The 13,660-nt window shown below is 40.8% G+C and overlaps 1 protein-coding gene and 1 pseudogene across 19 annotated transcripts in view; one reads left to right on the forward strand and one right to left on the reverse strand.

Moving 5' to 3' along the window:
• CREB5 (cAMP responsive element binding protein 5) overlaps positions 1-13,660 on the reverse strand; it is a 416,039-nt gene that overhangs the window by 211,168 nt on the left and 191,211 nt on the right. The gene's annotated exons all lie outside the window — the stretch shown is intronic.
• LOC131762912 (small ribosomal subunit protein uS5 pseudogene) lies at positions 3-770 on the forward strand (annotated as a pseudogene).

Here is a 13,660-nt window from a genome sequence, read left to right on the forward strand (position 1 = left end):
TAATGTACAGACCTTATTTCAGTCCCGAGGAAAATAAAGGGCACTTATCTGGGAAAGCACCAAATGGCAGAGGTATACCCGTACTCCTGAGGTACTCCTGGCTGCAGCAGCAGCCCAGCCCACATCACAGAGTTCAGGGAAGCAAGGCCGAGCTGGGCCACCTGATCAAGGACAGGGAGACCAAATCCCTGGAGGAGATTTCTCTCTTCTCCTTTCCCATAAGGGAACCTGAAATCACTGACTTTCTCCTGGGGATGTACCTCAAGGATGAGGTTTTGAAGATTATGTCCACGCAAAAGCAGACCTACGCTGGCCAGCGGACCAGGTTCTGTTGCCATCTGGGAGTACAATGGCCACGTCGGTCTGAGTATTAAGTGCTCCGAGGAGGTTGCCAGGGGCCATCCTAGGGGCCATCATCCTGGTCAAACTCTCCATTGTCCCCGTGCAGCAATGCTACTGGGAGAAGAAGACAGGCAGGTCCCACGCTGTCCCTGCAAGGCACCAGCCTCCATGCTGAGTGCCTTTTCCCACCCCCAGAGGCACTGGCATCGTCTTGGCCTCTGCACTCAAGAATCTGCTGCTGATGGCCAGTACGGATGACTGTCACACCTCGGCCAGGGGCTGCACTGCCAACCTGGGCAACTATGATGCCATCTCCAAGACTTACAGCTCTCGCACCCTGACCTCTGAAAAGAGACCGTGTTCACCAAGTCTCCCTATCAGGAGTCCAGAAACAGCTCCTACAGACTCACACCAGAGTCTCCCTGTAGAGAGCCCAGGCTCCGTCTATGGCCACCACTGTAGCATTTTTATATAAGAAATATAAAGTGAATTAATTAATTTTAAAAATAAAGGGCAAAAATCTTACGAGACGAACAAGGAAATTTGAAGGATATTTTAAAATATTAAGAAACTGTGGGTAACTTCTTAGGTGAAAATATGGTCTCATGGTTACTTTTCTCTAAGAATACTTATCTTTCGTACTTACATGCTGAAATACTTAGGGATAAAATGCTATGATATCTGGGATATGCTTCAAATAACCTTGGGAGAGGCTGGAAGTGGGTAGAGACACCGATGAAACATGACCAGTTGTGAGCTGATAATTGTTTAAGTTGGGTGGTAGGTTCATGCTGGGTCATTATCCTGATCTTTGTACTTACGTAATATTTGAAATTTCTATAATTAAAATATTTAAGAAGTTTTGTTCACAATTATAACATATGATAGTTTTGCTTAATTGTTTTTTAAAAAAGCTAAAAGCCAGGAAGGGATTTCACATGAAGGTAAGAAGCTTTTGGAAATGCAGGTGTCCCTCATTATGACTGGAGCATGAGGAATCTCTCGTAAGTGATAACAAGAGTATGCAACCCTTTTCGATTGAAGCAAGACTAGACCAGGACAGGAAACCTGCTGGTGCTGAGGGTGGTATCTCATGAAAAAGGCATGGTCTCACTGACTTGGTCTTGCTCTCACCAAGTATATTATGAGTGACAGCGGCAGCCTAGCCTCTGTGTGTTGTAACTAATCATAACAGGACATTATGAAATTATATATTTTGCAATGTAATTAAAAGATCTTTCCATAACTGCAAGATTAAATCCCAAATGGCGAGCACAAATGACTGCCATCTGAACAAGCTTTGAAATGCCAGGGTACTCACCCTCAAGACAGCATTCCTGAAGCAGATCAGAATGCTCCAGGCTGGCAAGAAGCCTCCCCGGATTCTAAGTTGCCCCCAAAGGATGCAGTGGCTTTTGCACATTGGAAAGTTTCTCTATGACTCTAAGCCACTCCAAGACCATCTGTAAATTACTGCTGGGGTAATTTACAAATATTGAGATTTGCTGACCTGAAGAAATAAAGATTTCCACAAATGCCTAATGCACTCAGGCAGTCACTCACTGGGGCAAGATGTTGTCTGAATGTCATGAAGTCACATATGTCGTCAAATATGACAGTTTCCAAAAGGGACCCAAGGTAGGTAATGATCAGTAATCAAGGGGTCAAATCAAAGTACATGCATGGAGGGATCCCAACGCTTACCTCTAGCTTTCTCCTTCAAAAACCCAAATCCAATGGAGCAATCACCCTTCATTCCGTTCACGTAAAGTTGAAGTGATCTTTTATTCTAGAAGTAATGCCTTGATGATTTGACACCTATGAGTCATAAGCAGGCCTTCATAAAGAGTCCGGTGACAATGCGTTAGCTCACATTTAAGCCTCAGCTGTGTTTCTCACTCTGTTCCGGGTAGTCCCCATCTTCTTTGAATCTAGGGTTCTGGGCCCTGACTCAATGAGTGGACTCAGTTTCAGACCAAATATATTGCAGTGAACCTTAAAAATTCACACATTTGCAATGAGACTTTCTTCAAGGGGAAAATATATTTTTAGTTATTTGGCCAAAACAAGCCAAATGCTCAAAATGTTGAAATGGTGAGGCCCCCACTATTTCATTACTGCTTTGCTGAGGCAAAGAAGTGAAGATATTTTTCTTTGTGGTTCCAGCAAGCAGGCATACATTTATCAATCAGGACACTCTACAATGGATGTCTAATCAGATACACTAGTCCTCTGGGTAATTCCAAATTCCTGCGTAGAAACTTTGGCTTCTTTTCCTTAATGACTGCCTTTGGAGAATGAACTAAAATGGTCAAAATTTTCAATACATCTTGGAGAAGGGTTAAGCACAAAAGTCCTGTTAAACAATAATGGGATTTGTGTGTGAAACATGACACTCTTTGAACACTTTCGAGAAAGTTACTCTCCTCTTTCCCTTCCAACTAATAACAATTCAACATTATTTAACATAATCCTACTGACAGGTAATTTCTGACACGAAATTTATTACTGACTTGCCCTTTGAGGGCATGTTTCACTATTAATGTTTCCTTTTAAAAGCTATAGCATACATTAGATTCTCCTACAGCATTTCCCCATGTTTTCCTTGGAAACCCCTACTTTTTGTGGTATTTTACATTACCCGAACCTGTTTTAACTCTGTATCCTTACACACACACACACACACACACACACACACACACACACACACACACACACCCCTTCTTTACAGAAATACGTCCAGAAATATACTTAACATTGAAACATTTTATTCTACAATTATTAGGTTTACCTAGAACTGAATAAACAACATTAGTAGAGCATAAATTTAAATAAGTTTCTCCTGTACCTAACTGGGTATGTGATTGACTGAGCTAGAGGGCTTCGATTCAACAGGACCACGCCAGGAAATGGGAGAGCTGCAGATTGCGGTTGTTATCCATACAGGGCCAGTGAGACCTGCAAGTGTCTGCCCTCATTGTTGCTTTGAGTCTTTCACAATGCAGGACACATGAGACTGTACAGAATACATTTGTGATTCTGACTCATTCAGAGAGATGATTCTTTACCTGGTGAGTCAGCATGAAGCTAAGTATTTCCCTACCTGTGCTAACCATACAAGGGCATTGCTACCTGGAGGATTAGGTCATCTGCCCTAGAAGGAAACGCACACCATCTTTGGTTTTTCTGGAACAGCTTTACTGGCATCATGAGCTCATAGGCTGGAGCTGACCATGTGGTGTCCTTTCTTTGAAAAGGAGGCATCGTCTAAAGGGCTGGTTGGCTGGCAAAGCAGCAAGGAGAAAAGTGAAAGAAATATTCATTCACTCATTTTTTATTTATTCATTTGTAATTTTAGGAGGTCAGGTTTGTTGAGTTACAATTTACAGATGGTAAAATTCACCCTTTTTAATATTGCAGTTCTATGAAATTTGACAAATGCACAGAGTCATGTAACTACTACCACAACCAAGATACAGAAGAGTTCCATCGCCTCAAAAAACTCCCTCACCCCCTTTGTAATGAACCCCTTTGCCCACCCACCATATTTATATAAAAATAATATTCAAATGATTTACAACAGAGACATGAATTCACCTGCATGTTGTGACTTGTCCTTAATATAGCGGCAGGATTTATTGGTAGTGAGAGCTTCTCCCTCCATACCACCAGAAGTCTGAGAACGTGCTGGGCGAGATCTATTGCCTCACATTTGCCCTAATGGATAACCTATTTCTGCAGAGAAACACATGCAGGAGTGATTCTACTAGGTAAATTCTTAGCTTCCTAACTCTTCCTCTAAGCTTAAGAAGAAGACTTACGTCTTCCACTGTTTCAGAAGACTAAGTTCCCTTCAGTCTCCCACCTCAACCAAATTCAAACTGGAAAAAGCTAGAGATATACACTCTCCCCTACCTTGGCCCTTGCCTCTCTCCCCATGGACTGACACACACAAGAAGCTCTCTCTCTCTTTTACACACACACACACACACACACACACACACACACACACACACACACACACATGCACACACACACGCACATGCACATGAAACAGAGGCAACACAAAAACTGCCAAGATGGTCTGTCCTCCAAGGTGGTCGTAAAATCTTGAAGGCCACAACGGGACCTTCTAGGCCCAGACCTGTGCAGAAGCCTGGGGTGAAAATCCTCTGTCCCGAGAAGCTGGAACAGATCCGAGGGCCTTGCACATTAGGGAAGAGTTACATTCCTAGGTTACTAGGCCATTAGCAGCTCTACCATCCATTTTTCATTTGAAGGAACCTTTTTAAAGGTTGAATTCTTATCTTTGGGAGGCCTGTAAATGCAGTTCTTGTGTTTTCATTGGGTTTATTTAGCCTGGGGGATTTAGGTCACCCTGTTCAGGTAGTAAATTTTCCCCTTTGTGTGAATGTATGTGGTTAATATACTTAAAAATCCATCAGGCAAGGATAACAAAAATGCAGCCGCCTTTACACAGCAGTTTTTGGCAAGAATATAGTCACTCAGGATGGCTGTGTAGTGCTTATAATTGAATTGTGGTCACTAAGCTGAATGCTATCAAACTCTGGAAAAACCAAAGCCAGATACCTCTGAGCATGCCTTTCACCACCTTCCCTCTGGCCCCTTCCCTGGCTGCCAGCTCCCCCTGTTCACCCAGCTGGCAGAGTGGGACACAGAAAGAAGCCCAAGATGAATAAACGGTAGACACTGCTACAGCCTTTAAACATGTACCAGAAAAGATGGACTCCAGGGCCTGAAAGGACAGAACTGAAGACCTGACGGCGTGAGTTGCAACGCTTGGGAGGCCAGTGAGGGAGAAGCTGCTCAAGAAAAGAGAAACGACAAAGGCCCTCAAAGACGCCCTTGGAGAGCTTCCAACTCTTGGCTGAGAACAACATTAAGCTTTGGCCCCTTGAATCAACATTATCTGACACTAGTGCACAGATTCCGGGCCCCCCAAGGTCCCCCTCACAATGGTAACCTCGGGTGGATCGATGGTTCATTAGCCGATTTTTCCTCCTGCCCCCTGACCCCATACGATCATCTCTCTGCCACCTCCCTCCCCGGCACTGGTGGCAGAGCCCAGTCACTAGGCTGGGTTCAAAAGCTGTGGGCTCTGACCACAACGAGCGTGAAGCCTTCCCACTCAGCCACCGCTACTGCCGACGGCAGGAGACCCAGTGAAGACCACACACCCTAGTGCTTCCAACTCAACCAGGTGGTCTTGGTCCCTGACAGATCAGAAACAAAAGGAGAAAAGCAGCTCATTGCACAGAGTCATGGCGGGAGGAAAGAAAAAATCCCGCCATACAACTCTCTCTAGCCTAAAGACAAAATCAAATCAAAATCAAAATCCATATAAGAGGATTATTCTACTTTAAAACTACCTTTTAAAACAAATAAATAAAAATAAAAACTACCTTTTTCATTAGGCTAAGGGATAGCTCAATATTTCCTATCCTTCCCAGACACTGCGCTCATTCAACAAATATTCTAAATGGGCACTCAAATGTAACATTAGTATCCAGGCTCTTTGGGTGCATAAGCCCATCCCATATGCCATGTAAAGGATAGAAAAAGCACTTTGGACTCAACCACCATCCTAGAGCAAATTCTGCAAAAAATGTGCTCCCAGAGCTAAGGAGCCTAGGAGCAGGTGAGCTCAGGGCCTAGAAATTCATCAAGATGGAAACTATAGACAGTCCAGCACAAATGGCTTCAAAGCAAAGGACAAACTGGCCCATAGACCTAGGACCTAAAAGAAAGCTATGTCTAAAATGCACAGGTCAGAAAAGCACACATTTCTCAAAAGGTAAACACACAACCTACTACTCAAGAACTACTGTACTAATTCAAATTATCACTGCTTCCTGCTGACCGTGGTTGCGTAAGTAGCTCAGGTCTAACTTTCTAGAAGGATGTATCTGCACGGCTATTTAAAGTTACACCTCTGTGGGAGGGAGACACAAGAGGGAGGAGATATGGGGATATATGTATATGTATAGCTGATTCACTTTGTTATACAGCAGAAACTAACATACCATTGTAAAGCAATTATACTCCAATAAAGATTTAACAAAATAAGTAACTAAAACTAAAGTTACACCTCTGACATCTTGCTTTAAATGGTAAGCTCCAGGAGGAGTTATTTGACTTTCTTATTATAACCACAGAGATAGCATGATATACAAGTAGGTCATAGATTATGAATGAACATAGATGAATAATTACAACTGATCAATTTTTATGCCAATAATTTAAAAATCTTCTCTTTTAAATTAAGGTAATTTAAGAAGAAATGTAGAGACCCTATTCTTCTCATATTTGAGCCAGGCAATACTCAAACTTACATATAACCAACCAGTCCCTATCATTAACCTTTATTGACCTAAAGATTACTCATGTATCAACACATGTCAACCATCAAGTTGCTCCATGCCCTCAGGAATTTCAGAGACCTGTTTTAAGAAAAGCAGTAATGACTTCTGAAGGAGTGAACAATGGAATCTGATTTTCTAAAACAGTTTTAGGGTCAATGATACAAGTCCTTACATCCTGGATTTTAACCTGCTCATGTACTATGGGGAAGGAGGAAAGACAGGGGCCAGGGAGGCAGGGAGACTGGGATTGATATCAAATGACATCTTAGAGCAGCGCCCTTGCCAACCAAATTCTGCCTGGCTCTGACTATAGACTAGTTAGCAGCTTCAATTACATAGTATTTCCCCTTTAACATTTCCCTCCCCCCATTCATGTTTTAAAACATAATAAAACATAATTTCTTATGTTACTGCCAAAAGGGTCTTTCTGGCATTTTACTGCTAAAGTCCTATCCTTCCACCTACACTCCTCGACCTCCCCCACCCCTCCGCTACTAAAAAAATCACAACTGAAAGAAAAGAGAAAAGAAAATGGAAAAGTATGAAAACTGTGAACACACATAAGGGGGAAAACACTGCTTGCCCTGCTTTCTCCTAAAGAGTGAGGAAAGACAACCAAAATGAAGGGCAAAATGAGCGTGTGTGTGTGTGTGTGTGTGTGTGTGTGTGTGTGTGTGTGTGTGTGTGTGTAATCTGTATGGTACAAGAGGAAGCCATATAAGATCTCTCAGTGCCCTAATGTCATACTTAATAAACAAAGCTCACAGTCAATGACATTACCCAGGAAATACCATGTCCCGTACTGTTCAGTGTTTGTTTCAAAGCGCTAAGTCTGGAGAAAAACAAAGGAAGCCAGAGGGAGGAAGAGAAATTCAGTTTAACTGGACTGCTGTGAGCTCTAAAAGCAAGCCAAATCCCAAGTCTGCCCCTGTTATTTTGTTAGGAGAAAATCTTTTCAAGTATGCACATGATAAAAAAAAAAAATCTATGGGCACTGGTCTTCCTTTGGGTAAGTCAGTGGTCTTTATCATTTTGTTTCAACAAAGAAGAAAGCATAAAACCACTTCCCTTCCAATGCATGATACTTCCAGAGTTTGGTCCCATAACTAACGCAGAGTTGTGTAATTCATTAAAACTCAGAGATCCACCTGGTTTAAGGTTTTACAGAGCCATTAGGCAGCAGTTGAAATATGGTACAATTTTCTCATATGGCAGGCAGTCTGTTATTATGGATTGGGTCCTCCTGGCAATGAATGTGCTAGACGAATTTGCACTTTCCAGCCCCTGGAAGGCCTCACATGCCCCCAGCACATGTATGTACACACTGTTTCGCTCCCACTCAGAGGACATACTATGTATTTCTTTCTTTTCTTTTCTCTTCTCTTCTCTTTCTTTTTTCTCTTCTCTTCTTCTCTTTCTTTTCCCTATTTCCCCTTACATTCAGTGATGTGGTCCCACTTTTTATGCATTTCTGGAGTAGTTTTATCCTCCAGCTCCAATACATATACATTTTGAGTATTTTTTGACCACCTTCTCTCATGTGCTCCCCTTCCCTCCCCAACCCCTACCCTCACCACTGGCCACCACCAGTCCGGTCTCTGTATCTATGTGTTAGTGTTTTAAGTCTATCCATGTTGTTACAAAAGGCAGGATTTCCTTCTTTGTTATGGCTGGATAATACCCCATGGTACAGCCGACTCTGAAACAACGTGGGAGTTGGGGGTGTTGACCCTCTATGCAGTCGGAAATCTGCTATAACTTTTAGTTGGCCCTCCTTCATACCCAAGGTTCTGCATCCGTGGATTCAACCAACTGTGGATCATGTAGTACAGCAGTATTTACTATCAAAAAAAATCTGTGTATGAGTGGACCCATGCAGTTCAAACCCATGCTGTTCAGAACTCAGCTGTGTATGTATATGTGTGTGTGTGTGTGTATATATATATATATATATATATACACACACACACATGCCACATCTTCTTTACCCATTCATCTGTTGATGGACAGTTAGGTTGTTTCCATGTCTTGGCTATTGTAAATAGTGCTGCAATGAATATGGGGGTACGTATATCCTTTCAAAGTTCACATTTTAAATACTAGTTAAAGGGTTGCCATTCACCTAGAATCTCTTTGAAATGAGTCCTGCAAAATAATTGGAAAATCATAACTTTTATATTTGCCTCTAAAGCCTAACTATAGCAACCACAATCTGGTTTTTCAAAGGGATCATTATGTTTGTCAGCAGATAAATCTCTTATTTATTTCTGATGACCTTATATGTGTAACGTAAGATGGTATTCCTGAGACAATTAAAAAGAAAAAAGCAAAAAGCATGTACAGACAAGGAAAAGCCATGCTGCATCTAGCAAAGTTTGCAAAGGCTTAACAGGAGCCAGTTCTGATTAGGAACATTTTGTAATCAAGAAGCAGAGGGCAAATGAATATGAGCCATTTCTTCTTGCTGGGGATTCTTTTCCGGGGTGAGTGGCTGTTCTCATACCAAAGCTGGGCAGGGACACCAAAGGTATCTGCCAGGAAAGCCATACAAAGGTGTGTGATTTGAGGGCTTCCCTGGTGGCGCAGTGGTTGAGAGTCTGCCTGCCAAGGCAGGGGACACGGGTTCGAGCCCTGGTCTGGGAAGATCCCACATGCCGCGGAGCAACTGGGCCCGTGAGCCACAACTACTGAGCCTGCATGTCTGGAGCTTGTGCTCCGCAACAAGAGAGGCCGCGACAGTGAGAGGCCCGCACACCGCGATGAAGAGTGGCCCCTGCTCGCCACAAGTAGAGAAAGCCCACGCACAGAAACGAAGACCCAACGCAGCCAAAAATAAATAAATAAATAAAATTTAAAAAAAAAAAAAAGGTGTGTGATTTGAATCAAGAAAACATAGGAGTAACTCGTTGGGTGATTATTCACACTCTTAGCAGGGCAACAATGAAATTAATATGTAAATATTTTTAAGTCAAATGAATATTTCTACCTGCAGGCATAGGGTAATTTGAAGAACAGAATGTCAATATCTCAAATTAAGCAGAACAATCCTGCTTCATGAGATAAATTATCTTTCAGTGGTATTACATGGACATTTTAATCTTATAAACCATAAACAGTGGTGCTTGCTATCAAAATATTGTCCCCAAATATTGTCATTTCCTCTGTCCTGAAGACAAGATTAAAGGACAAGCAAGGAGATGGCAGGAATGATTTTCAAATTGTATTCTAATCACAATTTTTTAAAATCAACTTTATTGAGATATAAATTACATATGATAAAATTTATCCATTTCATGTGGAAAGTCATTGAGTATTGGCAAGTGTCTATACCTGTGTCACCACCAACATAATCAAGACATAAGACAGTTTTGTCACCCCAAAATTTCTCTCATGTCCTTTTGCTGCCGGTCCCCTCCTGGGCCACCACTGACATGCTCTCTGTTCCTACAGGGCATTTTGCCTATTCTAGCATTTCGTGGAAATAGAATAACAAATGCATTCTTTTGTGTCTGGCATCTCTAATCTTGATTTGCCAAATCTACCATTTTGCTCAAAGTCCTGTGCCCCTCACTCCTGCATCTCATGGTCAGGAAATCAGCTTCAACTCTGATAACCAGACCAGGGATGGACAAGTGCCATTTTTGAGAAAGTCACTAGAATAGCAGGAAACAAGGAGTGGGAAGTTGCAAAGGTCAACTCCAGTTCATTTCCTTTTGGGGCATTAATTTTAGCACATTGTTTGGGTTTCCCCAAGAAGATATTTTTGGAATAAGGGGATTCCAAGCATGAAGGCTAAAAATAGAAAAGAAGAAGACCCTTTCCATATTCTTTCCCACACAAGCCTTAAAGTGTTAGGTCTTTGACCAAACAGTTGCAAGATAAATGCTTGATGATGACATCAGAGACAGAAGAAAGAGATGGGTTTGCTCGCAATATCTAGAAGAATTTGGGAAAATACTAAAGTGCAAAAAAGCAACTATAGATTACTTATTTCTGAACCTACTGATATTCTTCTCACTTAAAGTAGAATTTTCCTGGGTTTATAAATTAGAAGTTTTCACTTACCACCACTTAACACCAAACACAAATACTTTCTTCTTCTTGTTAGGACCAAGCAAGGATATTTTTGGTTGTGTAAGACATACAGTTGTCTATGGACCTAATACGCTCTCTATAAGCCATCCCAGTGTCAGAAGAATACTAATTATCATAATTATTAGCCTATTCTGTTTCCTGATGTCCTCTAAGACCTTCCTGTGTGACTCAACATTTTTTTCAAATAAGAAAAGGCATAAATTATTCTGTGTCCTAAGTCTTTATGTAAACATCAGCTCCTGGGTTCTATCTGTCCTCAAGTTGCTGTCACATAATGACTGGAAGAGAAAATATTAATTCTTCCAGGGCTCTGGGGTATAATGCAAGCAATAAATCAACTTACATAATTTTTTTTGAAATAAAGCAAAGGGATAAATTAGTTAAAATGATTTATTTAAGAGTAGTGTTTGTCATTAAGAACCTTTCTACTTCAACTGAAACAATTTTGATCCCAATGATAAGATTATTTTAATCTATGGTATTGTAATAGATGAAAAAAACTAAGGCAAAAACAGGAGACAACTAAGATGATGTATACTGAGAAGAATTACAGAGAGGGCTGTGCTCATGATTATTTTATTTTTTTATTACTTATTTAATATTCATTATTTTATCATTTAGTGAGAAATTATGTTGGATTCTTGCCCTAGACAGAGCAATACTTCCTTCATCAGACAGATTATCTATCTGATCAATGAGAAGGTTAATCAAACCACTAAAGAGAAGGTTAATCAAACCACTAAAATAGAATGAATTTTCAAAAGAAAAAAGTTTTAATTCTTCTAATAGTAAGTCAACATCAGGCACTACTTAGTAGGCAGTCTTGTCTTACACTATCTAGTTCTATAGGGGGAAAAAGGGTTTATAAACTCTGTTAACCATATATTCAAAAGATCAATGGCCATTAAAATGATCCTTTCACTGACATTTCTCAAGGTCAATTTCTCACCCATGTGAGCCTCTGATGGCAGAAAATAAACCCAGATCTCACCATAAACATAGATCCTTTCCAATATCTAAAGCCAATGTAAAGGAGAAATAGAATTTGTCATATTTCTTTGGTATCAAGGGTGTGTGTAGAGGCAGTGGGTTCCAGGGAAAAGAGCACCAAAATAAAAATTTTATAACTCGTCTTTGATTCCCCGCTTCCTGTAGTAGGGACCTTGAATAAGTCACGGCCCTTCTAGTCTCCTTTGGTTCTTTATTTGTTTTAAAAACAATGTAGTTGGAAATTGTCCTACATTCCTGCTCTACCTGGAGTGAGATAACAAAAAGATGCATGTGATCTGGTTTGAAAACTTTTTAAGTGTCACACAAATGCAGAGGATTACCACTATTTTATGCATACCATCTCTCTAAATACTGTATGCTACACATATTCCTATGTAAGCACTACCCTTAAATTTGTGAAACAATCCAGCTCTGGCCACAGATCTCCTGAGGACACATTCCTTCTTACATCAACAATGCACATTTACAAATTACCTAAAGACCCCCTAAATCTACAGCAAAATCTTCCACACTGTTTTCTAAACTAAAAGCACAACTGGCTGTAACTTACCAGCTAATTCACTGACTAACCAACTAACTAAAACATAGGGGCAGAAAGCAGCATGTTCAGTAAGCTTACCAGGTTTAAACTGGAATGGAAAAAAAAAAAAAATCCAAATTCAAACTATGGGCAGAAAAGGGCCCAGACAAATCAGTTATTATTCCTCAAAAACATCACACTCCTTGGAAGATCTGCAAGCTAAATACAAACTCCCACAGCAGGATGTCACACACATTCAGATTGTAGATACTGTTCAGTGGTGGCCATAGGCAACAAAGACCTTCTTTGAGACGACTTCCACCTGGTCAGGGCGCCCCAGTTCTGAACAGTCTACTGCAGCCAAATGCCTCTCCTCCCTGTTTTGCCATCTGGTTGAGATAGAAAGGTTACAGGGATAGTGATAAGGGAGCTGGTACTACATGGAACAAGGATTCAGATCAGTGACTGCCCAATTCCTCTTTCAATGTGATCAGAAGACCTCAACAGATAGGCTGTGATCAAAACAAAACATCTGGGGTCGTGCTAAGTTCTTAAAGGCTATGGACAAGTCATTCTTCATGTTTTTTAGAGTTCACCTAATTGCACATAAAGGTCTCTGTCATTGAATCTTCATCCGGTAGCCATGGAATCCAGTGAATTTATGAATTTCGGGGTAGTATGCAGTTGTTGACCCTAAGATGCTCACATTCAAAAAGCAGTCAGTTAGTCGATCTTTTCAGTGATTATCATGGGTGCCTGAAAGGGGAGAAACTTATCTTGTCAGGGTAGGATTGTGGAAATCAATTAACTTAAAATCAAATTAGAAATTAAACATATCTTTGATTTTTCAATCTGGGGGGGGTAAGGAATAATTATAGATTCACAAAAGGTTGCATAAAATTGCACAGGGAGGTCCTTCGTACTCTTCACTCAGTTTCCTCCAAAGGTAACATCTTTCATAGTTATAATGCAACATCAAATCAAGAAACTGACACTGGTACAATCCACAGAGTTTATTTCACCAGTTTTATAGGCATTCATTGTGTGTATGTGTTTAGTTCTCTAAAATTTAACATATATGTAGATTTGTGTCATCACCACCATCAAGATACAGACTATTCCATCACCAGAAGGATTACTCAAAATACCTCTTTACAGCCACTTCCAGCCCCTCCACCAACCCTAACTCTTGGCAACCACTAATCGGCTCTCCATCTCTATAATTTTGTCATATCAAGAATGTTACATTAATGGAAACGTATAGTATGTAATCTTTTTGAGGTTAGCTTTTTCCATTAACTGTAATTCC

The sequence above is a fragment of the Kogia breviceps genome, chromosome 9, assembly GCF_026419965.1.
Source record: "Kogia breviceps isolate mKogBre1 chromosome 9, mKogBre1 haplotype 1, whole genome shotgun sequence".
Taxonomy (NCBI): Eukaryota; Metazoa; Chordata; class Mammalia; order Artiodactyla; family Physeteridae; genus Kogia; species Kogia breviceps.